General features: G+C 44.9%; 1 long non-coding RNA gene across 1 annotated transcript in view; it reads right to left on the reverse strand.

Annotated features, from left to right (window-relative positions):
• LOC149870836 (uncharacterized) overlaps nt 1–25,237 on the reverse strand; it is a 186,638-nt gene that overhangs the window by 56,188 nt on the left and 105,213 nt on the right. Inside the window, exon 2 of the long non-coding RNA XR_016440498.1 lies at nt 8,955–9,002. This is a non-coding gene — a long non-coding RNA (uncharacterized LOC149870836). The remainder of the gene's footprint in view (nt 1–8,954; nt 9,003–25,237) is intronic.

Consider the following 25,237-nt stretch of genomic DNA (forward strand, 5'->3'; position numbering starts at 1 on the left):
TTAAATACTGAACAAGGAGTTCCACACTGCTCAGAATTATTAATTTCCTTTTCTCGAGGAACACAGGATTGGCTTAGAGCCATCTAAGTTCTAACCTTTCACCTCAAAGGGGTCAGAAGGGGTCAGCTCCCCTTTGTTTATCTGATGATAGATATAACACACCTAAAATAAGCAACTATTTCCTTAATTTCTGAACAGAACTATGGAAGATAGGACAAGGAATTCAACAGCAGGAATTCAGTGTTAGACCTAGCCTAACTAATTATGCATTCTTCCAGCTCTATGAAATTGCTCTTAGCATTATAGCACTCAGTCCTTTACTAGGCCATAAAGCTAATGGCAAAGTGAATTCATTCTGACATGGAAACATGTAGTAGAACTGGTGCTGTGCAGTGTAATTTGGAATTCTATGAAATTCTATGGCCCAGAGGCAGGAGGTCAAGTGATCCCAGCAGGACAACCAGAAGATGTGATAGTCTAACCCCATCTCAGATGCACTCCCCAATCCAAACAGGTCTGTTTTCAGCAGTGGCTATTATTTTGGACTTTTGGCTTGAGACACCTGAGGCCCAACCCTCAGAGTCAGAGCACATGGAATGCTTATTGACTCCATCTTGCTAGATTGTGGCTGTATCTGACCCAGAACCAGATAACTGGTTCCTTCCAGGGTTGCTATTTTCCTAGGCTGAGCCAATACCACAGTAATAAAAGTACAATAAAAATCAAAGCCACTCACAAACAAGTAATCAGAGCTGGGGTTCTACTTTTGACCCATATATAGTTTTTAGGGATGTGCAAAGCTTTGGTAGTCGATTCAATTCAAAGGAGATTCGGCGCAATTCAGCAGCCAAATCGCCAAATCTGAATTGAATTGGGAGACTAATTAAAAGGTCCGAATTGAATCAGAAGCCTCTGAATTGATTCAGAAAAGATCTGGCACCGCTTCAGACAGACAGCCATAGGCTAAGCAGGCAGCAGTCCTCACCACGCTGGACACAGCTGCCTCCAGCTGGTAAGTCTGTTGTGGTGGGTGAAGGGGGGGACAGGATTGGGGCTGGGACAAGCTGCCCTACTGAGGCAGGGGGTGCGGGACTTGGGGAGGCTTGGAACGCTGGCGCGGCAGCGCTGGGAGCAGGGGCTCTGCCCTGCTGCTGCTTGCCCAGCCAGGATGCGGGGGGCGGGGTGTGATTCAGGCAGAAGAGGGCAAATGGCAACAGGGCATAGCCCCCGCTCCCAGCACTGCCCTGCTGTATCCTGTGCCCTCTTGCCCCGGCTGGGCAAGCAGCATCAGCGCCTGCCTGCTGCCCCAGTTGAGCAAGTGGCAGCAGTGTCCATATCCCATGCCCTCCTTTGCCAGCTGGGCAAGTGGTTGCAGCGCCCGTCCCCCTGCCCTGGCTGGGCAAGTGGCGGCAGCACCCACATCCCGTGCCCTGCCATGCCAGCTGGGCAAGTGGAGGCAGTACTCTCTCCACCTGGGCAAGCAGAGGCTGTGACTGCATTCCCTGTGCCCCCCTCACATTGGCTGGGCGTGTGGCAGTAATGCCCACTCCCAACCCTGGCTGTGCAGGCAGTGGCAGGATATAGCCCACGGCTTGCCCAGCCAGTGTAGGTGGGTGGGGGGTGCAGGATGCGGGTGCTGCAGCCACTTGCCCATCCGCCCAGAGTGAGTCACACCTCCATTGCACCCCTCCCCCTCCCCTGGCTGGGCAAGTGGTAGCAGGGCATAGTCCCTGCTCTCAGCGCTGCTGTGCCCAAATCCCATCCCACCCCAACACCCTCTGAGCCAAATCTCTGAAGTGGCACTGAATCAAAAATCGAGACAGTGATTCAAATATCTGAATTGAATCACTGTCCCTCTGAAAAAAAAACCAAAAAAACAAAACAAAACAGCCAAATCCAAATCCTCAGCAAATACTTGCCACTCCAAACAGGCTTAATAGTTTTACTGCATTTTTTTTTACCCATACAACTAGTGTGAAAAAAGAAAAGCAGGTAGTAACAGTTGAGCTGAACCAACCTTTCCAAGCTTCCCAGTATATGGCTATAATATACCTGATAAGATTAAAAAGTAATGCTGGGGAAGAGAGCAAAACTTCTTAAAAGCTTGAACATCTTGCTTCTCTGCATTTTCTATGCCTTGCCATGTTTAGATTAACAGGTTTTGAAGAGCCTTTAACCAAAAATTAGCAAACTCGGACTCAAACTGAAATGAATACAATTCCCTCCATCTAAAATCTGATTTAAGCAAAGCTCTGTTCACTACGTGGATATCAAGACTGAGACAATGTCAGATTGATTCCAATTTTACAGAAAGCAAATAGAATGCACAATCAATATCACAACAAATCAGTCAGGTCCCAGCCTCAAAATGTCTTAGCTAGTCACTTTCCAATACATGCATCTCCAAATACATTAAATCAATAAAATAAAATGATGCAAAGCCTGATAGTAATGATAAAAGAAAAGAAAACAAATACAGTCCTAGCAATATTATGCACAGCTCTGTCAGACCAGAATGACATTTGCAGACAGATAATATTTTTTGTTGTCTCTACAGCAAAAAACAAAATTTACTCCATAAAATGGTGCACTTTTTATTGGATTAAAAAAATAATAATTTAAAAAGAAAATGAACCAGTAATTGGTAATGTGTAGAAAATGTACCTGTGCCTCAATTCCCCTTCTATAAAACGGTTAACTCCACTTCCTTACTCCCAATCTTTTCATCTTCCTATTTAAATAGGCAGGGAACTGCTTGCCAGAATATGCATGCACACATAGAGTACATGCATACTGTAAGTGTGGCTCCTCATTCTGGAAAAACATTCCAGTTCCCCAGAGTAGAAACTATAATACTATTAAGCTAAGCACCTGGAAAGAATTGTCCCTCCTCAGCTTTCCCATGCATACCTAGTCTTCTCCCTGCCTCATCTGACTTGAATGGGCAATCCTATTTTTACATGCTTGTAGATTCATAGATTGTAAGGGGCTGGAAGGGACCTCATAAGATCATTGGGTCCAGCACCCCTGCAGTAGGCAGAAAAGACGAACCATAGAAAAAACCATCCAGGTGACCATCCAGTATCCTTTTGAAGTGCAAGTGATTGTACCACCTCTGGAGGGAGTTTATTCCACAGTCTGGACCAAGGTTCCCTCTAAGGTGTGTGCGGGAGCAGCCATGCACAATTAAAAGTGCGGCCACGCACAACCTTTTCAAGGCCGCGCACCAGGTGAGGCTGGAGCCAGAGCCTGCCACAGGCTCCGCCAGCTCCAGGGAAGTGCTCTGCTCCCCCTCATCAGGGCCAGGGAGTGGAGCACTCCCCCAGGGCCAGCGGTGCCCATGCCAAGTCCCCAACCCAGTCTCCATCCATGCCTTGCCTCAGCTCAGGGAGGAGCTGCTGCCTGCCCTAGTAAGGCTCCGCTGGTTCCGGGACACTGTGGGACACGCCCCCGGAGGCCACGCCAGGAAGCGGAGCAATGTCCCGGAGCTGGCAGAGCCCTCACTCAGGGTAGGCAGCGGCTCCTCCCCGAGGTAAGGCAAGGCAGGGATGGAGGCTGGGGCGGGGGGCTAGAGCAGTCTCTGCCAGCTCCAAGGAAGTGCTCCACACCTCAGCCCTGATGCAGGGGAGCACTTCCCCAGAGCCAGCAGAGCCCATGCCAGGCTCCAGGTCCAACCCCTGGCCCCAGCCCCTATCCCCCTTTGGTAAGTGTCCCATGCCAGACCAAGGCAGCATGCTCACGGACTGAGGCTCCTTAGAGGGAACATTGGTCTGGACACCCTAATTGCAAAGAAGTGTTTCCTAGTGTTAAGCCTGAAATGGTCTTCCAGGAGTTTGTGGCAATTACTCCTGAGTTTCCCCAAAGGTGCCCTGGTGAACAGTTGTTCACCAAGCCCTTGATGTATTCCCCTGATATAGCAGTAAGCTGCTACCAAGTCCCCTCTCAGTCTTCTCTTTTTTAGGCTGAAAAGTCCCTCAACCTTTCCTCAAATGGTTTGCCTTACAAGTCTCTGATTATATGGGTGGCTCTTCTCTGGAATCTCTCAAGTTTTTCCATGTCCTTGTTGAAGTGCAGCACCCAGAACTGGACTCCAGCTGCGGTCTCAACGTTGAGAAAAGCAGAAGAATCACTTCCTTGGTTTTGCTTGAGATGCATCAGTTAATGCATGCCAGAATATTGTTTGTCCTGCTGGCTACACCACTGCACTGACAGCTCATGTTCATACTATGGTTTATTACCCCTAGGTCCCTTTAAGACATGGTGCTAGTCAGTTTGGCACCACCAAGCCTTAAGTATGTTGGGGACTGTTCATCCCCAGATGGAGCACTTTAGACTTCTCAATGTTGAACTCCATCCGGTTCCGATCTGCCCAACTTGCTAGCCTGTCTAGGTCGGCTGTATCTGCAGCCTATTTTCAAGCGTGACCACACCCACCCATAACCTGGTGTCATCTGCAAACTTTGCCAGTGAGCTCTTCACCCCCACATCCAAATCATTGATAAAGATGTTGAAAGACACTAAACTAAGCATGGACCCCTGCACGACTCCACTGGTCACTTCTCACCAGGACGACACAGATCCGTTCATTAGAACTCTCTAATGAAAGAGAGATAAGATTGGTAAAACAACACCTGCCCACAATGAAGCCATGTTGGCTGTCATTCAGAATTCTGCCTTCTGCAAGCATATGGCACAGACTCCTTGATGGATTTCCCCAGGATTTTCCTGGAGATAGAAGTTAAGCTAATTGGCCTATAACTGCCCAGGTCCTCTCTCCTCCCATTCTTGAAGAAGGGCACAACACTGGCCCTCCTCCAGTCTTCAGGGACCTCCCTTGAGTGCCATGAGTTTTCATAGATTTCATAGACATTAGGGCTGGAAGGGACCTTGGAAGATCATTGAGTTCAGCCCCCTGCCCCAGGGGCAGGAAGTCAGCTGGGGTCACAGGATCCCAGCAAGAAAAACATCCAGGTGGGATGTTTGGAGAAGTTTCACCAGAGATCCCATGGCTACTTCAGCCAGCTCCTTCAGCACTCTCAGATGAAGTTCACCCAGTCCTGCTGACTTATAAATGTCTAGCTTTTCTAACTGATCATACAACCTTTCAGCATCAACAGCAGGAAGGTGGTCATTCCCACCATGCCCGTTCTAAACCTTATCTTTCCTCTTAGTCTGGTGAAATACCGAAGGAAAACAGTCATTCAGGAGTTCAGTTTTCTCCCGAGTGTCAGTAAACAGCTGTCCTGAGTTGTTAAGCAATGGCCCCACACTTCCATCTGTTTTCCTCCTGTTCCCTACAAACCTAAACAATAGAGATGTGCAAAGCTTCAGTCCCCGATTCGATTTGGTCTGATTCGAATTCTGATTCGATTTGGTGGCCAAATCTCTGAGGACCCTTTAAGCTCTCCGAATCCATTTGGAGAGATTTGGACAGGTTCGGCAATTTGGATACAGCTGTACAGATACAGCTTTAAATGTTTTTTCTACATACCTCTAGGTAGCATGGCCTCTGAACACTGTGGTGCTGGGTCAGCATCCCACAGAAGCATGGGGAGGTCCCCAGCGCACTCAGCAGCAGAGCCAGAAGTGGACCAGAAGCACTTCCGGTCCACTTCCTGGCCCGCTGGGGAGCACATGGGGGTGCGAACCCCCCCCGGCTTAGCACCTGGTGCCTCCTGGGTCTGGTGGGGGGTACCCAGGGTCCCCCCCATGGCCAACTGTCAAGCCAGGAGGACACAGAAGGGGCCCCGAGCGCAGTCCCCCGACAGACCCAGAAGTGGACCGGAAGTACTCTAAACACACTGGAGGGGCCCCCCTGCACTCCTGTGGGAAGCTCCATGCACCCCAGCATTGCAGCAACACAAACCACACTGCTATCTCAAGATATGTAGAAAAACAACTTTTAAAGCTGTGTCTGTGTCCGAATCGCCGATTCACCGAATCAGCATCAGATCTTCAGATTCAGATTTGCCGGAATCAAATCAGGGACACTGATCCAAATCAACAGATCAAATTGCTGTCCCTGATTCAGGCTGAATCCAAATCTGAATTGAATAGGGCCCATTTTGCACAGCCCTACTAAAGAAGGACTTCTTATTGCCCTTGATTTCCATTGCTACTTTGAATTCAGTCACTGCCTTAGCCTTTCTAATCTGCTCCCTACAAATGTGGGCCGTTGTTGTATAGTCCTCTTTGGGGACTGTTCCAAGCTTCCCTTGTTTGTATGCCTCTTTCTTCTTTTTCCCCAACAGGACACGCTTCATCCATCTGAGCGTAGTCCTCCTTTGTTCTTGTAAATGTCTTATTTTATTTCTGTATAACTGCCGCGCGGCACTCTCACATTTATGTAACCTTGTAGTTTTGGCTTCTAATCAAAATGAAAGCTTTATATTTTCCCATGCTTGTATTAAGCTGCACATGTGTATTTTGTAAGTTTCATTTCTTATCTATAAGTGTCATTCCTGCAGAAACGAAATTTATGTAGAAAATCTACCTAGTATGTAAAAGAAAACTATCCTATCCCTGTATGCTTAGCTTATATCATAGTTAGTGTCACAGAGGCAGTCCAACCAACATCTATAAAAGAGGCATAGAGGCAGGAAGTAGCAGAGACGATGACTGGACGACCCTTCAGGCTTGATGACCCTGTAGCCAGTCCTTAGTCTCCCCGCCTGGGCGTATCCCAGCGAAAACCAAGGCCTCGAAAATCTGACAATCGACAACGATTCACCATGTTACAGCTTTGTTATCCACCATCCCGTTCATGAGCTGTTGACCAGCCCTAGGACTAATTAGTGAGTAGCCGCACCTATCCCGCAAGGGGTGGAAAGCAAGGGCTCGCTAGTAAACCCTGTGGGCCAACAGACCCCCTTTGTACCCGGCATACTGTAACTGAAGAAATATCGGAGACTCCATCTCTTGGCTGCCTCTCTTCGTAGTTTAGACAGCATACCTATGCTTTCTATACTTATATTTACTGCAACTTCGTTCCAGCTGGTCTCCCCTCTTATTCGTAAGAGGGTGAGGCCAGGTGAGTGAATAAAACAAATTTTTACTTTACCTTATATCTACTCCGTAATAACTTCTACTACTAACACCCTCTCTCAATGAGCTGTTGACCAGTTCTGGGACTTAAGGAGTTGGCAGTCGCACCTAGCCCATCGGGTTAGAACGCAAGGGCTTACTCTGGAACCCCATGAACCAACAGACATCCTACAAACTTATTATAAAAAACTAACTACTTACTCTAAGTCGTCTACTTGCACCAACTCGGCGAACCTCGAAGGCGGTCATAAAGCTACCTCCAATCCTGCCCCACAAGCCGCGCGCTCACCCGCTCTGTAAAGCCCGTGGCTCCCCAAGCAGTGCCGGAATCGCTAGCCCGGCATTCCGCAACAGTTCTAACCATTTCATGTCCTGGTTCCTGGAATTAGCACTGGACCAGTAATTGTTTGCCCATTCATTAACCAAGACCAAAGAAAGAACTCTAAAAAAAACAACAACAAACAACAAAAACCCACCAAAACCAAAGAATTTTAATTTCAGTCCAAAAATGCATTTTATTTTCAAACGCTGTATAATAAAACAAAAAAACCCAAACAACTATTTTCACAAAACTTCTGGAGGAGCTGCTTTACACCTAACAGCCCTGTGGTTAGGGTACTCACCTAGTGTGGGAACCCAGACACAAATCCTTCCCATTGTCTAAAGAGACCTGACACCACAAGGTGGACCACTGAAGCGAATGCCTCAATGAAAAGGTTATGAATGAGTCTGGAATGAGTTTTACTCAATTTGTCCTGATGACAAATGATGCTGTATGGACTACTAAAAATATTTATTCACTGAATCAGAGAAAGAGAAAAGGAAGAGAAGGACTCCACAGGCTGAGGTGTCTGACACTCTCCTGGAGGTGGAAAACCTTGAATGAAATCCATTCTGCCCAATTCAGAAAAGGGTGTTGAACTCTTGAAACAGTTTCCCCATCTGCCAGGTCAGAGAGTCACTCTCTCCGGTTCATTTGCATACTTTAGTAACAACTCCAAAGCAGAATCAAGTCAATAAGGATATTGCAGAATAACCCCTCTAAGAATACCCATTAACATCTCCTGGAAGATTGGCAAGGTAGGTTCAAGTCCCCAGAGAAGGTCTTGAATCGAATCTGGATAAGGGCTCCAACTATTAGAAGTAGAGGGGGCAGCATTGCCTGCCACTCCAGTAGTTTTGTAAATCTACTCCTTCACTTCCTTGACTTGTATTACAAGTGCTAGCGACTTGGTGCTTTAAAATTGTCAGAATTGTTTCAAAGTTTCCAAAATGTTTTAGTACTTCCATTTTGGCTGAAGCTATTTGGTGAATTCAACCAAAATTAATTATTTACTGAAAAATCTCTCCAGTTCCACCCACAATCTCATTTCCTCATCCTGTTGGGGAGGGCAGGAATGTGATCAATAGGACATTTCTGTTAGAACTTAGTTGTGGGCACCAGGAATGACAGGGACATGACCATCCTCTAAACATCACAGCTGAATACTCCATCAAAGGCTCCAAGGGAAAGAGTCTTGCTTAGCTTTTCAGTGCAGCTCTACATAATCCATTGGGCTGCTACTCTAGGCTGAGAGGTGTAATCATTCTTCATTAGTGTTCTAAAAAATGCTCTTGAGATTGGATGAGCTAGCTGGGAATTACAGGAAAATGAAAAAGAGCCCAAACCTAAAAGCCTCCCCTCAAAGAAAAAATCCTTTGCCCAAAGAATTCCCCTTTGTTTCTCTACTAGACTTCTTCAAGCATGAAACCATAACAGTAAAACTCAGAAATTCTTCCCTCTTGAAATGCGTGTTTCATAAACTAAGGTACAAGATGGAGGGTGGGGGCAATGAGGTGGTGCAGGAAAAGGGGGAAATAGACACACATACACAAAATTAAAGTATTAACCAAAGAAAGAATCAACATACCTTCTGCTTGGTGTTTTGCTTCAGGCTGATACGGGACTGACTTCTGGACTATGAAAGAAAGGAAAAGGAAGAGACATCAAAACTAATTCAGTTTAGGCTAAAATACTTCAGAAAAACTTTGATTACACAGTCAGGTTAAAGTTTCCCTGAAAGCATGGAATGCAGCAGCTCACTTTGTTCTCAACAGGTGCTGCTGAATGCTGATCATGCTGCAAAATCCAGCCAAACTCCATCTGGCAGTCATTTATCCCTTTGGGGCAAAACCAGGGGTAGCACACATGGGTGTACAACATCCAAAGGCAACTTAAAAGCTGTGTGCCGGCTATGTGATAACCCAAAAGCAGTGAAAACCCCATACAAGGGGATTCTGTATCCCTGCTTCCCTGTCTCCAGGACAAAAAAGTTCTAAAGTTGTATGTATAAACTGTACAAGACATGTAAGGAACCTAGATAAAAGATGTTTAGTTTAGGGGGCCCATACACAGCCCATGTCAACCTAGCCAAAACCCTGAATGAGTGAAAAAGGAGTAAGCCACTTCTTTGCCTTTCTCCTCACCATGCCCTACAATACTGGCCACATCCCTGCTACCTGGACAGCCTACTTATCTGAGGCCATTGGTTGCATGTCATCCCTCAGCCTCAGGACCAGTTAACAGATTAAAGCCTTTTCAAATATTCCTTGCTCTTTCCCAGGACTAGTTCCTGTAACACCAAGTAGTGTTTTTTTCTGCCTAAAGACTATGTGATCAGGCTTTAATATATGTTGTTTTCTTTCCTGAATCTCCCCTCTTGTTGCCTGTACTTCATTTAAAACAGAGGAGACCTACAGACAGTAAGGTCACCAGCTCTCTCATGCTGTGACTGGGGACACCAGACAGTGGCATCAGATGCTCAGTATGCTAATCATGGCAGGTACCATGCAGAAGCTCCAAAGGATTTTTCAGATGATTGGTGCTATGCTCACATTTAAAACTACCTCTTCTAAGAAAAGTGATAAGGAACAGAGCATTGGGGTCTGACAAGAAAGTCTGAGTCATTTTTTGCATCCATTTTAAAAAAGCTGCAAGGAAAAGCACCATGGCCCAAACCAGCATCTCAGATTTATCATGAGCAACTTCAACAATATCACTCACAAATCAGTATTTGGCCCTTGGTGCCTTGGCTCTGTAGAGCTGTTTGCTCTTCTGAGTGTGCACACTTGATCTCTTTCTGTAGGCAACATAATTTGCATGTATAAATGCATCAGCCTTCTGTTGGTTTAAAGCCCCAGTACTCAGCTGGTCTTTTATCCTTTTTTAAGAGACTACCACATTAACTGGAATATGTTATGGAGTTTGCTGTAAAGGGTTTTACAGCTATGGCAAACATAGTTGAAAAAATGATAGTCCAATAAACAAATAAGGAGTTTAGTTTCACGCTCTTCCCCTTTTTTATTAACATCAAGGTGTCTATGACTCATAAATGCCCTGTCTTCCTACAGAAAGGACAGTTCCAAGCATGACTGGCATACTGAGCATTGTATCCTGTTCTAGATGCATTGTTTACACTTGTTGCTACTCCCACAGGGCCTCCTGTAAAAAGAAAGCTTTTGCAGACTAGTGAATCAACCTTTAATACAAGCAAGCTATAATAAAATATATAAAACTAAAGGAGGATTCAGAGCATGGATGCTCTTAAACTACATGACTGTCATAGGATTGCATTCTGCCCTAGGGACATGCCTACAACTCCCAATACTACATACAACCCAAGAGAGAACTTGATTTTACTGACATTTTCTGCAGTTGGCTATTTCACAGCAGGTATTACCCTATCACCACACGATTAAGCAAAAACGTAAGCTATGGATGCTATGTATAAGTGCTTGGGAGCAGAAGTACATATTTTTCTTTTTACTTGTTCTAAAACATATTATGTAGGCATCATTCTTTACTTCAATGCTTTATATAATCACTTGCAAGAGCATCCTCTTCTTGTGTTCTTTTGGATCAAGTAGTGAGTGTATTGATAGGTTAAGGCAACTGGAAGAAATATAAAAGATTCAGGGGCAGAGCCAGAAGGGCTGCAGTGGCACGGCTACACTTCCTGTTGGCCTGGACCATACCTTGGGAACCTCTGGGGACTTTAACGAAGTCCTCAAAGCAAATGAGAGCCCCACACTTCCCTCCATGCTCAGAGTCACATCCCTTCCCCTGCCCTGCCCTGCCTGCCACTGCTGCTTTCCCTAGTGTCCTGCAGTGGATGTGGGGGGAGGACTTCAAATCTGTTCCTACCTGCTGCAGAAGGGCTATGTGGGGGCTGGGCTCATCTGGGACAGCAACAGTGGCAGTGGCAATAGGCAGGGGAAAATTCTCCTTCCCTGGACCTGCTTCTGGGTGGGAATGGCCAGGTGGGGGAAACCCACACAATTCACTGCTGTCACTGTGCCAGGGGAGCCCAGTCCTCATTCAGCACAGCTCAAAACAGACAGAAGAGGCTCTGAAGCTTCCACTGCTCCTGGGACAATACAAAAAACAGCAGCGAATGGGTGAAGGTGTAAGAGGAGGGGAGAAGATGCAACTCTGAAAATGGGATGGAAAGTAGGGGACTCTTAGTTGCTCTGTGGACTTTAAAGAGTCCCCAAAGGCTCCCATCGCACAGTCCACTTGCAGCAGTGGGTGGGAGATGGGGAAGAGCCTGGGATCAGGGATGCAGCCGCCTCTACATACAGTCCTGGAACAGGGGTGGGCAAGACAACACTATCACAACCATTTTTTCAGGAATAGTAGCACATACAATGTTCCAAGGAAGAACAACTCCAACCCCAAGAACTGATTCCAGTTAAGACCAGGGTTGGCAAGCCAGTCAATTTGACCAGTTAAATATTGTCCATTGACTAGTCAATTGACCTACCATTTTTTGACTGGTCAATGATTATAGCAATTTTACACCCCCCCCCCAAAAAAAAAAAAAACAACAAACCTACAATTTGTTGTAGTTTTTTGACCAAAAAAAATGGGGTTTTTTGGTTTGTTTTTTGTTTTTACATATTTCTTAATGGAAAGTTTGTGTTTTTCTATGTGTTATTTGGACTTATTGGCAATTTTTGACCAATCAATTTGCCAAATTTTATTTGACCAGTCAAATACTTAACCTTAGTTTTAAAAGATTAAGACAGACACACAGCTAACACTTGCTTTTTGCATAAGTAGCTATACAACACAAGCTAGAAATAGACCATTTCTTCCAAAAAGACTAGCTTTTATAAGCAAGAAAAAAAAAAAAACAAAAAACAAAAACACTCATAAGGCTATGTGTAAGAGCACTGCTCCTGTTATATTATTAGAGCCAATCAGTAGCAGAAATAGCACCTATGAGGCTCCAAACCTTGAATCCTCTGAACATGGGATTAAGTTTCCCCGGAAACTATTTACTGCATCTAGCCCAATTTAAGATAGAAAATTGCCTCAGGAACCTAATAATAGTTGTGACTTACTTGTTGTGTGACTTTGGTCATGTATACGCCCAGCCTCTATTTCCTCATCTGTCAAATTAGTTTTTAGGTACCAATCTAGCCACAAAATACGTGTAAAGTGATATACACCATAATGCTGTGGTTTTAAACTTTTGCAGATTTAAGGCACATATAATTACATTTGAGGCAACCCTCAGAAAATGCCAGCTCTTAGCTTCCAGTTATTTTTTGACTATGGGAAAAAAAAAATAGAGCAATTCTTCTGTTGCAAAGATCTCAGAAAGACCACAACAGGTCAGGATTCCTATCTGAAAACTCTGGGTTTACCTTGAGAACCATGCATAGGTATTTGCACACATAATATTTGGAGGAGACCTTAAAAGGGATCTCGCAGCAGCACCCCACAGTGCTGTTGCACCCTGGCTGAGAATCACTGCCATAAGCATAGAAATATTAAATCCCATGACAGATGAGATAGTACTCACTGGGTGGTCAACACATTCATTCAAGTGCCATAGCTGCTACCCAGATTTTTTCTGATGCTAACTGCACAGTAGCCTAATAGTGCTGCACAGTAGCATATTAGCACAGGTTTTGCCCAACATGATGCTGCACAGTGTTATCCAGCTATTGTCCAGTTAACGTCTCATGTAGAAGCACCCACTACCCCCTTTACACAGCCAGGGAGAAGAGAAAGCTAACAATTCTTGCAAAAAAACAAACAAACAAACAAACCATGCATTATTTTTGTAAAGAAGAATGTTTGCTCAGTTCCCTGGTTTTTAAATCAGCTTCCCCTGTAACATCAGTCCTGCCTGCCATCATTTTCTGTTCTGCAAGTAACCTATGCCATCACTGCTTCTTTCTTTGACAAGCGTTTTCATTTGAGTCCATGAAAGGCTGTAGAAACCTCTTACTGCTCATGTATATCCAATCCTCAGCTCTAAAAGAGAAACTTGCCTGTTTTGCAAGCCTTATTTTCATGAATAAATAACAGACCTCTAAGAGTCTATCCCTCTAATAAAAGTTAAGGGCAGCATGTCACTTAGGTACATCAGTTACTAGGTTATACCCATTTAAACAAAATATGATAACCTCTATGAAATAGAGACATCTATTAAAAATAACCTGAACATTAATAAAAAAAATGTAAGTGTTAAATATACATGTTTAATAACGTACACTGGTTCATACAGTTCACCCCTACAGACTAGAAGGAAAGCCATGCAGACATCTAAATAGTTTAGTCACACTGACATAAATTCCTAGTGAACTGAACTGCCAATAGCTTTGCTAAACAGCTTTCTCTCTCATGTCACTTGTTGAATCATACAACCCCTTATTCCTATGAATAACTTCATAGTAAAAGGATGGGAAGTACTGTTGGTACAGTATAATTTAAGGATTTATAATTTGGCACTGCATGTTGAAGTCTAAGATAAGAGACTTGTACTCTGGATTCAAACACACTTATGGATAATTAACGTCCTGGAGACAAATGCTTAGAATTCTCTGAAAACACAAAATCTGCCTGGCAAATTGCCTAGAAAGCCTCAAACAGTCGATCAGTGGTAATGTGAAGAAAACAAATATTTGGAATTTGAGGGGGAAGATGCAAAGTGTGACAGCCTGCTATCACGATTCACTTCTGAGAGGTTGTCAGAAGCAGATCACTTGAACCCAGCACATCAGATCAAAGGTACTTTGGGACAGAATTACAGGGGAGGAGTGGGGGCATATTTAGCTCATGCCACCCTCTCAGAGCAACAGCAAAAAAGACCCAGCCTACTGTAGACTCACCACTTCTATCCTGATCCCAAGCCTGCCAGTCCCTATTCCAAGCCCAGCCTGTGCTAAACACTGCATAAAGCACTCAGCCTCATTACCCGACCCAGGAGAAAGGGAAGAAGAGATAAGCATCTACTAGAAAAACTATAAGCTAGATGCTATCCCACCTATTAGGTGCTTCAGTGAACTTTGGGCACTTGAGCATGGGGGGATTAAATGGTATTATTTATGCTTAAGTCCTTGAAAACCCATGAATGCACTTATTTTCATAAGTGCTACCTTTAATACTCCCACAGTTGTCACATAAAAACCAGCAAAGAGGACAACCCACCCAGCCTTTGCATTAACAGTTTTTCAGGGGCTTCAGTAGGATGGAATAGGATCACACCTAAATCTACTCACACATCCAACAGATAGAATAGAATCCAGTTCCATTGCTCATCTCTCTTCATAACCCCCCCCCTAAAAACCCTGTCCACATAAGAGACAAAAAAGAGCTCAAGAGCTCCCTCCTAGAAGAGTAAATGCTTTATAAAATGCCTGCTTAGCCTGTTCAGCAACCTGTAACAATGTTACTACCTACCTACCAGCAGGCAACTTCTCTGTTTATACAGGCAGCCCTGGATCTAAAATGGCTGCCACAATTAAGCACCTGCTGGCTGCTTGGCTGGGCCCTTAAAGTGGCAGGCACCAACAGTGCCCTGCCACACAAATAAAGAGTGGAGTCATCTAGGAACATGCTTACTTATTCTCACTATGGTCCACTTGGTACCAAGTCATCAGCATCTCCAGAATCAAAGGCATCTGAAGTTCTAAGCGGTAGACAGGTAGCAGGGATTTCTTGATGCATTTGGGGGAAGACTGGAGCTGAACTAATCAGTTGTCATTTTAATTATTTAACACACATTAAACTCCAGGCGATTCATAGAGTAGGGAAGCAGAAATGCTATTCATGGACTTCCTGGCACAACAAACACAGCTGTGCAGTATTTATAATCACTTTAGCCAAAGCCAAGTAACCCTGTGCTACTCAGTCTAGCTCCTTTTGAAAAAGAGAAAGTGAAGCATATGCAACTGCTGAGCTGAAAGGGAAATATACAGCATTGCACAGAATTTTCTTTTTCAAATGCTGCCAGATAGATAGTAGGGAAAGTCCTGGCTCCACTGATCTCAGTGTGATTTCTGCCATTGACTTCAGCAGATACAGGTTTTCACCCACTGCCCTTGGGCAGACTATCAGCTACAAAAATAAATAGCCATGAGGCAGGCAGAATGTTCCTCCACTGTACCCGACACCTCTGGCTGCTAAAGACTTTAGGCTAACACACAGCTTAGAGAACAAAGTGCAGGTACAGACATAATTCTGTCTATTAAGCATTAAGTCTGCCCTGAGCTATGCCCAAACTGCTGCATGTTATCCAAACACATGGAGTAGGAACAAAGCTTAATGCCACTGTTTGCCTTCACACTATCCCTTCCCCAAATACAGTGGCAGAATAACAAAGAATCCAATGAACATTGACTGGAGGCACTGAAATCTCTCCCCATCTAATGCCCGTAGAACAATTCCTAGCACCAGGAAAGCCCTTTACAACAAATAGGTCTAAGGAGGCAAAGTCATCTTGTATGTTTATTATACCATTTACACAAAACCAGGTATGTTTTGCTAGCAAGAGTCCTGGTAAGCCGGCAGTGAAACCTACCTGCTGAACAATCACATTCTCTTTTTTAACCAAAAAGAGCTCCCAAAGTCCACAGAGAGTTTCAATGAAGTCCAAAGAAGAGCAGATTTATGTGTAGAAGCAACATGAAAGAATCCAGAAGATAGTGAAAGATAATTCAACAAGAATAATGAGAATCAAAAATAACGTACCTCATTGTGCTGCGGACTCATTCTAATGAACCACTTTAATTCCCTTCCCATCCCAAACAGGTAGGGTCACAATTTTGTCCCTTGAGGCATATATGAAATTCTCACCATCTTCAGTGGAAATGGTTTGCATGGACCTGAAGGCAGAATTTGGTTTTAAAATATATTGTTGCATGTCTTTAGCTGAATCGACAGTAGCTTCTCTGGTAAACAAGTATTTATTACGTATTCTATTACATACTTGCTGGTAAACAAGCAAATAATTTGGAAAGATGGCAGCATCCATTTGGATTATCCACAGACTGTTGCACACTGGAAAAAAAAAAAAACACTGGAGCTAATAGGCACTTACACACATGCTGCGAGTCTGCTCTGATGCACTGGAAATCCAGCATATTAGAACAGACTCTATTCATCGAGTCTGCTGCAGTACACTACAGCTTCAGATGTATGTGCAGTTTCTGGTATAAATTAGGGATCATCCTCCTACCAGTGTAAATGCCTGGTTTATACACAGGTACAACCTAGCAGTCAGAGAACACAAGTAGGAGAGAGAAGCGCCCAGCTCCAAACTCTGTTATCAGCTTCCCCCATAACACTTCCACCAGTTCTTTGCCCACTTGCCCTCAATATTCCATCCTTAAAGTTGGAAAAAGCTTCTTTCCTCATCTCCCTCAGTGTGTTCTGGGAACTACTTCCAATCATTAGCGTCTAGAAAGTATTTGGAAGAGGAAACTGTTATGTAAATGCTAGCTTTGATAGAAAAAATAAAGTTGTATTAAAGCATGCCCTATTCTTGTAGGACCTCTCCATCTACTAAACTGTTCTCATCAAGCAGGAAATTCACAATATATAGATGGGTTCCTGGTCGTTGCTAGAGAACAGCAAATGTGCTGTAGACTTGTTTCTATTGCACTGGAATCATTACAGTTGGTTTTAGGGACAGAAGTTACATGTAAACCAGTTTAACTGATCAGAAACTGGTTTAAACGTGTAACAGAACACATGTTCAGTGCATATAAACTAGTTTCAAAATAGCTGAAACTGGTTTAAGATAAACCTAGTTGAATGTAGGTTCATCACACTTAACTGATTTAGGTCACAGTTTATGAAACTTCTGCCCCAGCCCTGAGGAAGGGTACCTTATGCCCAAAAGCTTTTCTAAGATCTCTCCCAATATATCACCCCAAAATACCCTTGCCTCCTGCAGCTCTTCTTTCAGCATTTTGGGACCTCAACTGCTCCATGATGACAAGTATAGCAGGGATTAAGGCATGTATTCCTTGTGGAAAAAATATTGCCTTTTCCTTAGCCAGAACCAAAACATAGAAATCCTGCTCCGTTTGCCCAATGTTTAATGTATTGCAGATAATTAAAATGTCACTGTGAAGTGTTTCTTCCTGGGTCCAATGATAGTACAGTTCTTTCATATAGATCCCAATCCAGTCCAGTCAACTGAATATTGCAAAATATAATAAACTATTTCACTTCTAGCAGAATAAAAATTATGAAGAATTTCTAATAAAATATATAAAAAAACCCTTTTGCTGGATTTCAAATCAGAATCTTTTGTGAATGAGAAATTTTGATCAACTAGGCAGCATCTTTACTTGTCTTCCATGGGTTTAAATTAGTTGCAAGACAGGTAGATGATTATGCATTGGAGATACATTACCAGTGCACAAGGACAGAATTCTTATACAGGCAGTCCTCAGACTTACAGCACAACTGGTTCCTGAAAACTGCATCTTAAGTCTAAACATTGTACCCTGGAACTGCAGCAAAACCCCCAGTTTGTTGTTGTTGTTTTAATGCAGTCCCTCCTCTTCCCCAACCATTTCTCTCTCCCTCTCTATTCCCTATAGATAAGTATAAGTGAGCTCAGACTTAGGATAAGAGTTAAGGTTTTTATTTTGGTAACAAGTTTTTGGTTTTGAATATCCACTGTTTTATATTGTATAATTATTAGGTTTGTATTGATTTTTACTATTGTATATTGTATTATTATCATTTTTGTATTGATTTTTATTGTTTCATGTGGATATCATATAGTTTAGGCCCGTGTTTGTAAGTGAACACAAGTCATGTCAAATTCTGCCCGGGCATCCCCTGTGTCACAACTGTATGAGTCATGTATCCCCCCCATGTAAGTTGGTTTCCGGATGAATGAAAGTGATTGGGAATGACTGAAATACAATGGTAGCAGGCCTCTACTGAATGGCCTGTAATGACTGGGCCATCACCTCGCATTGATTCATCCAGGAACCACGGACCTCATCCAGGAACAGAGACAAGAACCCAGCATTTGAAAGGCAAAAGACCCCGCAGAACCAGCAACTCTACCATTGTACCCCACCATTACAGACACCCAAAAATGCACATCCCTGCATGAAGCACACATGCTCAGTATGCCAGGGGCTGACCCTTGCCTGGGCATGCCTCCTGTCACTAGGGTCACACAAGGTCAGACAGACCCAGTGGGATGCCCTTTCCATCTGGACCAGCACCACACCATACCACCTATCCACCTAAAGGCCCTGCCAGCGACCCCCCTCTGGACAACACCTACTGGACAAGGACTGCTTTCCAGCCTGAGATAGGTAGATATTACTGTCGCAGATAGATATTACTGAAGGGCCTGCTCCTATAGAAGGACAGTTGTTGGTTGCTGGGGCAACCACAGGGGTCAGCTGACCAGGAAGGGGCAGGGCCTGGAGTATATAAACAGCCCAGGCTGAAGCCTACCAGGCAGTTGCCCTCTGGCAGCTGAGGAAGAAGGAGCTCTGTGGGAGTAAGCAGAGTAGGGAGGCCTGATGGCATGAGCAGCTTTGGGTTAAGCATATTGGGTGGAGGAAGCCCTGGTAGGGATTTGAATGAGAGTTAGCCAGGTTGCTTAGAGTTTATGTTGTAGCCCAGGGGCTTGAGTTTTCTGTCTGTAGTTTTATACAACCAGAGGACTGGGTGAGGCTATAAGGGGTTGGAGGAGGCCTCATAGGAGTGCCCCAGCAGCGTGGGGGTTCCTGGTGCTAGAGAGGGCACAACAGTTTGGATTAAGGGCCAGGTAAGGCTGAGGCCGCCTGAGCCGGATGGGGATCATAGACCTAAGAAGGGGTCTGGGGGCCAGGTACGGCCAAGGCCACCTGAGCCCCAATTGTGAAGAGCACCAGAGTGGGCCAGCAAGAAGCCCCAGGGAGGGCACATAGGAAGAGAAGCCCCAGTGTGGGTGGAGCCCCAGAGGCACAGGCCCCGGTTGGGGGCTGCGGGGAGCGTGGGGCACAGGCCCCGGTTGGGGGCTGCGTGGGGCACAGGCCCCGGTTGGGGGCACCCATGAGGGCGCAGGTGGGCAGTTGGACAAAGCACCGGTACAGCAAGAGAGACACCGTGCCAAGCAGGGCAGGAAGGCAGCCTCCCTTTGATATTTACCAGCAAGATGTGGCAGGCGAGATCGAGGGTGCATTCGAGACCCAATTTGGCACAGTAAAGGTAGGGGAGGTGACGGCACCCCTAGAGGCCGTCCTGCCACAATTACCTGCACACCTCCTCCTACAATTTGGACTGTCTCTGTGTGTCTCTCTGTGTGTGTCTCTCCCTCCTCCTGGACTTCAGTGGACTTCAGCCCCTGCACCAAGCCTCTCTAACCCCTGCTGACATTGTGGGTGGGTGCAAGGGAACCAATAAGACATTGTGTCACCATCTCCCCTGTTCAATAAAACCACTGTCATTTGCAACCCCAAGTTGGGTCGTGTTTTACTAAATCCCAGTCCCTTCCACATCTTAAATTCCAGCCTCATTTTCTCTCTCTCTCTCTCTCTCTCAGCTCTAGCCCCCACCCCTCTCCACTAGTTTCCCAATCTCCTCTCAATTCCTACTGTCTTTTTCCCTGTGACTTTCTGCTACCTTTCTCTGCTTTCCTGTTGCCCCTGCCACCTTTCAGTCTCTGCTGCCAATTTTCCTGTGATTTTTTTTTTTCTGCTGTCCCCCTGCTTCCCATGCTCCTACTGCCTTTTCCCTGTGACTTTCTGCTGCCTTTCTTTGCTTTCCCACTGCTCCTGCTGCCTTTCAGTCTCTCCTGCTGTTTTTCCTGTGACTTTCTGCTGTCCGTCTCTCTGTTTTCAGGCTTCTACCCACACCTGTAGTAATCTTTTCCCCCCCACCCTCCCCCAGCAGCTTCCCAGCTCCTCCTGACTGTGTCCTGCAGTTTTCTCTAGTTCCCAGCACCTACTACCACTCCCTGCAACTTCTCTAGCTGCCCGGGAGAACATCCTCTGGCTCCCCACACCCAAAGCCCCTCTTTAACACCCATGCTTTCCCTTAGTCCTATTTTCCCTTTCCCCACCTACCTTTTCAGCTCCCCACATAGGTCTGGCTCCAGTCCCAGCCTCTGTGCTGGCATCCCTCCCCTGTTCTGTAGGCTCTGGGCATTGTGTTTTAATCAATTAAGGTCAATTAACCTAAAGTGACCCCCAAGCCTCAGTTCTTCAGCCCAGGCCCCTCTAGTCTGCCAGCTCTAATCCTGGTCCTGGTAACTTTCATTTACAGCAACTTTCACTCCCTACACTTCTACTTTCTTACCTTAACCTTTCCCCAGGTATCCCAAGTACACCAAGCACGCGCATGCATGCATGCATGCATACCCAACTTAAGAAATCACCTGCATGTATGTGTAGGTGGGTGGTATGTGTGTAAATTAGTGAACACACACACACACCATTGTCTGTGTGTGGGATATGTGTATTGATGTGCAGGTGTTGGTAACTGATTCCATCTAAATTTGGTGTGTGTAGTGTATATGTGCTTGAATTGGTGATAAGTATGCATGTGCCTAGGCTGATTTGGATTGCATGTGCCTGAGCTGGTAGTGTGTATGTGTATGCACCTAATTAATTTGTGTGTTTGTATATGTGCAATTGTACACTACACCCTCCTGTCTAACAGTGCAATATTGAGATCCCATGCCCCACCCCTCCTGGCTGAGCAGCACTTGCCCAAGCCCCTGCCCGTAATCACAAGACCACTGTTGTTCTTAAATCTGTTTCCTAGATACATGCAAAATTGCTAGGCAAATTCAATTTAACTGACCACATACACTAACAGAAGGAATAACCTAGAAGCCACTGGGAATTTTGCTCAAGCCATGAGTGTGGCACCAGACATATAGATTGAAGCTTAACAAATAAAGCAATCTACATACCAGTGTTATTTGTTAGGAAAGAGTGGCCATATGGTTACGGAGGCTTCTTTCTAAAACAAAAACACTCACACAAGATGATTAATGATATGAACTTTTTTGTTGTTTCTAAATAAAAATATTGTGTCTAAAATAAAAGGAATTACCAGAAAGATTATTAAAAAGTTACTGAAATTTTTCAGTTAGTAACAATTAGATTTTACTAACCACTTCAATAAAATGTAATTTAATCTTTGAAAATGGTTTTACAATTTTAGGGACCATTTTGAAACAATGAAAGAGGGTTCTATTGTGATTATTTAAAAAGAAGAAACATTTTGCCATTTCAAAATATTTGAATAGCTAGCGATAGTAACAAAAATAGCCTTACTTACCTTACATATTTAATATCATGCATCAATCAAGCAAAAACAATGTTAAAAGAATATTTGTAGGTTGAAAAGTCAAGTATTCAAAATTTGGGTTCCCTGTTCACCTTAATTTGATGTCCTATGCATATGCATTATGAAATAATTCTTAATTACAGCTTCACATACTATTTTTTTTCCATTGTACCCTTGCCTTATTCAGTGTTCTAGATGGATGGTGCTCAATTAATGAGCAGCTATTTCAATATTTTTTGTTAAACTCATTGTTCACTGCCTGGCTTCATAGCTTATTTCCTGCACAATATTCTAACTCTGCACTAAAGATAAAACTATTAATTTTCTCATGGGCATTTTTATGGCACTTGTTGCTACAATATCTGAGTGCTTTACAAATACTAATCTATATTCCCAAACCACCTGTGAAACAATGGGTTACAGCTACTCCCATTTTACAGATGGGGAACTGAGGCACATAAAATCTGAGATAAAAATGGCTATTAATTTTGGATGCCCATTTGGAGATGCCCAATTTTTCAGAGTTTTTAGTTTTGTATGTCATATAATACATTCAAAGTACAACTCCTGATGACTTCAGCTGCAGTTCCTGAGTGCCTAGCATCTTCAAGGTCTGATGTTGGACACCTAAAAAATGAAGAAACTACCACAATACAGTGCCACATAGACACTACCTTGCACCTGTACAAGTTCAATTCAAGTAATTTTCCCATCATCACATGCCAATACTGTTACAGAGACAAAGCCAAAGACAAGATCTAGTCCCCCAGGACAGCGTTTAACTACCTTAAACAAGAAACAATAGGTTCTTAAAGGCTAGAAGAGATGGTTGGATCATCCTGTGACCTTCTGTGCATCAAAGACCTTTAACATTTTATAAATCGACCTCACTGTTAAAAAATTATATCTAATTTGTCATTTGAATTTGTCTGACTTCTGCTTCCAGCCACTGGCTTTTGATTTGGCTTTCTCCACTAGATGTTCTCTCCATGCTTAAGGCCAAGTACAGACATTACACATCAACCAGTATAAGTGACTGAAAACTAGTGTACACCCAGAACAGAAAGGAAATTCAGTGCACATAGACTGGTCTAAAATCGCAGAACCCAGTCTAAGATAAATCTGGATTGATGTGCACTCTAACATAGTTGATTTAGTTTAGACCAGTGCGTTGAACTTGTGTACCAGATCCCTTATCAATTCATGTTAGGTCACTGTCCATCAGCATCCCATGCACCTTGGATGACCCCCAATAGTCTCTCCTTGCAGGGAGACACACTAGCACTTGCCCCATACACATCTGCTCCAGCCACCATGCAGCAGTACCCACCCCCAAGGCTGTCCCAGAGCCAAGCCAGCACAGACCCTCTTCCTAGCCCTGCTTCTTGACTCTGGCCATCTGTTCAGACACAGGCAGATGGGGACAGGGGGTGGTCTGTATCCCTGCACGAGACCCAGCATGTGGCAGAAGGCCACCTCTGTCTCCCTAGAAACTCTGCTCTGTGACAATTTGGTTAGTATGGGCCCTGCAGAGGGTACACACCTTACCCTATCTCTTTAGATAACCTGAGCTGGATACATTCCTGAGGGAGGGAGGAAAACTGCTCCCTCTGCCTACGTGACTGGCGTCACATACCTGGGTGAGGGGCTTGGGCTCCCTGGTGGGCTAGAGACTGCCAGTCTGCCCAGCAACCAGTGATGCCATTCAAATTGGTTGGCTGACAGCCAATGGCAGCTGGCCTTCGTTGCTCCAGGTAAATGAGGTCATAAGGGCTATATAGATTTCATAGACATTAGGGCTGGAAGGAACCTTGGAAGATCATTGAGTCCAGCCCCCTGACCCAGGGGCTCCTGCCAACTGGGATCATAGGATCCCTGCAAGATAAGCATCCAGTTTTCTCTTGAAGGTGTTCAAAGTAGGTGCTTGAACCACCTCTGATGGCAGGCTGTTCCAGACCTTGGGGGCTCGGACAGTAAAGAAATTCTTCCTTATGTCCAGCCTGAAACAGTCTTGCAGGAGTTTATAACCATTCAACCTTATCATCCCTTGGGGCGCCCTGGTGAACAAAAATTCCCTCAGATCTTGGTGGACACCCCTGATAAACTTATAGGTGGCCATCAGATTGCTCCTGAGCCTGCGCTTTTCCAGGCTAAAGAGCCCCATGGCTCTCAGCCTGTCTTCGTAAGGTCTGTTTTCCTGACCTCTGATCATGCATGTGGCTGTTCTCTGGACTTTCTCAAGCTTCTCCACGTCCTTTTTGAATTGTGGGGCCCAAAACTGGACTCAGTACTCCAGCTGTGGCCTCACCAAGGCCGAGTACAATGGGAGAATGACATCCTGAGATTTGCTTGAGAAGCATCTATGGATGCAAGCCAGCGTTTTGCTCACTTTACTAGCTGCAGCATCACACTGAAGGCTCATGTACATCTTGTGGTCAATCATGACCCCCAAGTCCCTTTCATCCGTAGTGCTAGCCAGCGTAGCACTGCTGAGCCTATAAGGATGCTGCAGGTTTGCTCCCAAGGTGGAGAACCCTGCATTTTTTGGTGGTAAACATCATCAGGTTCTCATCTGCCCATTTCCTGAGCCTGTCAAGGTCAGCCTGGATCACCCTCCTGTCCTCAGGTGTGGATGCTTTACCCCAAAGTTTGGTATCATAGGTGAACATGGCCAGTCCGCTTCCGACTCCAATGTCCACATCATTAATGAAGCTGTTGAACAATACAGATCCAACGACAGAGCCTTGAGGGACCCCACTGGTCACAGGGCACCATGACAATTGACTTCCATCAACCACCACCTTCTGGGTCCAACCATGGAGCCAATTCCCCAGCCAGCGAATCATGGTGAGGCCAAGGCCACAGTAGGCCAGTTTTGCCAAGAGGTGATCATGGGATACAATATCGAAGGCTTTTTTAAAGTCAAGATATACTACATCAATCTCCTCTCCCTTGTCCAGGTGATAGGTCACGTGGTCCTAAAAGGAAATAAGATTGGTCAAGCAAGACCTACCCACAACAAACCCATGCTGGCTATCCCTCAGGATGTTACCGTCAGCCAGTCTGTTGAGAATGGCCTCTTTGATAATTTTTTCTAAGACCTTCCCCAGGATAGAGGTCAGGCTGATGGGCCTATAATTTGCCAGATCCACTTTCCTCCCTTTCTTGAAGATAGACACCACATTGGCCTTCTTCCAGTCATCAGACACTTCACCAGAGCGCCAGGAGTTCTTGAAGATCCATGCCAGGGGATGAGCTATGAGGCTAGCCAGCTCCTTGAGTACCCGGGTGTGCAGATTGCCAGGGCTGGCTGACTTGAAAGTATCCAGCCTCTCAAGGTGTTCCTTCATAAGGTCAGCATTGATGGAGGGCAAGGAATCTCCCTCACTTGGGTCTCCCTGTCCCGTGATGGGCAGAGGTGTCCCATGGGACTGGTGAAAGACCAACACAAAGTACCCATTTAGTAGGTGAGCTTTTTCCTGGATGTCAGTCGTCAGTTGTCCCATCTGGTTTAGCAGGGGTTCAACGTTGCCCTTGCTTTTCCTCCACTCCCCACATATCTAAAAAAGGACTTTTTATTGTCCTTGATCCTAGTAGCTA

This window comes from Crocodylus siamensis, chromosome 2, assembly GCF_052110815.1.
Source record: "Crocodylus siamensis isolate JL-2025a chromosome 2, ASM5211081v1, whole genome shotgun sequence".
Lineage (NCBI taxonomy): Eukaryota > Metazoa > Chordata > Crocodylia > Crocodylidae > Crocodylus > Crocodylus siamensis.